The sequence below is a fragment of the Cebus imitator genome, unplaced genomic scaffold (assembly GCF_001604975.1).
Source record: "Cebus imitator isolate Cc_AM_T3 unplaced genomic scaffold, Cebus_imitator-1.0 Scaffold306, whole genome shotgun sequence".
In the NCBI taxonomy this organism is placed as follows: domain Eukaryota; kingdom Metazoa; phylum Chordata; class Mammalia; order Primates; family Cebidae; genus Cebus; species Cebus imitator.
In genome coordinates, this window is record NW_016107621.1 from 908132 (window position 1) to 911087 (window position 2956).

Below are 2956 nucleotides of genomic sequence, written 5' to 3' on the forward strand. Positions count from 1 at the left end.
AAAAAAAAAAAAAAAAGAAAGAAGAAAGAAAAAGAAAAGAAAGAAAGAAAGAATTACTATTGCTTCTGTGCCTCGTTCCTGCCTGTAGGAGTTTCTCACAGCTGTTGCTACAAGTGGCCCCAAATTTGTCACTTAAATTCACATAAATTGATGTCCTTATGGCTTTGGAGTCAGACGTGTCAACTCAAGGTGCCGGCAGGGCTGTGTGAGCTGGAGGCCTCGGGGGAGCATCCGTGCTGCTTCCCCACCTTCTAGAGGCTGCAGCGTCCCTGGCTCCAGCCCCTTCCTGACATCACGCACCCTCGTGCTTCTGTTCCCACGACCTCACCTCCTCCTCTGTGTTTAGAACTCCGTCTCTTTCTTGCAAGCACACTTGGGATTCCATTGAGGGCCACCCACATAACCCAGGAGAGTCTCTCCCATCTCAAGATTCTTAACTTCATCCCATCTGCAAAGTCCTTTTGCCGTAAGTTACCGTTTGCAGGTTCCAGGGATTGTGACATGGGTTTCTTTAGGAGTGATTATTCAGCCCATAACACTGTCTCCTGCTCCCCAGAATTTGGAGATTCTCCGCCAACAGGAGACCCCTGTGTGGGAACAGCGTGTCTCAACAACACCCTCTCTAAGGACCTGCTTCCTCAAAGGACCTCACCGTCCGGTCCCAACCTTCTCTGTCCAGTCTCTACCTTGCCTGGAGGGGCTGCAACGGTGTGTGTTGGCGCCACCTGGTGGACACAGGGCATAACAGCAGGTGGGAGCACAATAGAAGCACAACGAAGCCGCACCATGAGCTGGCCAGGCGCAGTGGCTCATGCCAGTAATTCCAGCAATTTGGGAGGCCGAGGCGGGTGGATCACTTGAGGCCAGGAGTTTGAGACCAGCCTGGACAAGATGGTGAAACCTCCTCTCTACTAAAAAATACAAAAAAATTAGCCAATGTGGCGCGCGCCTGTAATCGCAGCTACTAGAGAGGCTAAGGCAGGAGAATCGCTTCAACCCGGGAGGCAGAGGCTGCAGTGGGCCCAGATCGCGCCACTGCACTCCAGCCTGGGCGACAGAGCGAGCCTCTGTCTCAAAACAAAGAAAAGAAACAAGAGCGAATTTGCTTCTGTTTGGACATCGGTCTTCTCCCACTCCTGGTTATGAAGCCTTCAAACTCGGACCGAATACACCACCGGCTTTCCTGATTTCCAGCTTGCAAATGGCAGATCCTGGCACGTCTCAGCTTCCATAATTACCTGAGCCAATTTATATATATACCTAATTTGGGTTCTCTAGAAAAACAGAGTAAATTTTATATCTATATACCCAAATTATACATATAATTTAATTATATGTATAATTTAGGTATATATAATTTATTATAAATAATATTATATATGTATTATATATTGTATTATATGTATATATGCATTATATATTATGTGTATTATACTATTATTTATTAAATTTATATATATAATAAATTATGTACTTAAATTGTACATATAATTTAATTATATGTATAATTATATATATGCCTATATATTTATATATAATTATATATATAATTTAGGTATATAATTTATTGTTTTATATATAATTAAAATATATGTATAATTATATATATATATATATATATATATACACACACATATATATATATATAATTTATTCTGTTTTCCTGGAGAACCCTTACTAAGGCAAATGTTGAGCATCTTGACCTCCTGGGCTCAAGCAGTCCTCCCACTTCAGCCTCCCGAGTAGCTGAGGTTACAGGCACATGCTACCACACTCAGCTAATTTTGTATATTTTAGTAGAGCCGGGGTTTTGCCATGTTGCCCAGGCTGGTCTCAAACTCCTTGGTTCAAAGCGATCTGTCAGTCTTGGTCACCTGGCCATCTATTTTCTTTTTTTTTTTTTTAAGACTGAGTCTCCCTGGAGTGCAGTGGCGCAATCTTGGCTCACTGTGGCTCTATCCTCCACCTCTCAGGTTCAAGTGATTCTCCTGTCTCAGCCTCATGAGTAGCTGGGATTATAGGTGAGCCCCACCACACCCAGCTAATTTTCGTATTAGTAGAGACAGGGTTTTGCCATGCTGACCAGGCTGGTCTCAAACTCCTGACCTAGCCATCCACCGGCCTCAGCCTCCCAAAGTGCCGGGATTACAGGCATGAGCCACCACTCCCGGCCTGGCCATCTATTTTCAATAGTGTTTCTTTATGCACGCAGTCTTGAAATTTTGATAATGTTCAATTCCTCTTTTTTTTTTCTGGTTCTTTCTACTGGAACACCACTCTTAAGCCCTCTAATCCAACCCTAGAGAGCAGCCAGAAGGAGCTCTCTAAATGTAACTACTGTTTCCCTGCTCCACCTGCGCAAAAACAGTGTCAAATTAGTGATTTAGAACCGTGCTCCTCAAACCTAATTTGCAAAGGAAGCAGCTGCAACTCTTCTTATGCTCAGGCTCTGCTTTGGTTGGCCTGGAATGGGTCTGAGAGTCAGCACATCTACCAAGTTCCGAGGCTGCTGGAGCGGCTTGCGTTTCCCACCGAGGATCTCAGCAATATTTGCTGTCCCACGTGCTCCTCCAGAACCTTGTGCTCTCCCATGAAAAGTCGGAGTCCGTTTCCCCTTTCTTTGAGCCTGATCAAGACTTTGCAGTGGCATCAGCAAATGGAACGTGCTGAGAGTGACCCTGCATGGCTTATGAGGCTGGGTCACACACGGCGACGTGGCTTCTGCCTGTCTCCCTCTCAGGACATGTGCCTTTGGAACCCATCTTCTAAGCTCCTTGGGAGCCCAACCTGGCCCAAGCGGAGAGACGACAGGAAGAGGAACAGAGGCCCTCCCGGGGCCAGCATCAACTGCCAAACAGGAAAGCAAATGCGCCTTCAATGATTCTAGCTGAAGCCTTGGACAGTGTGGAGCAGAGATGAGGGATCCCTCCAGACTGCAGATTCATGAGCAAAATGC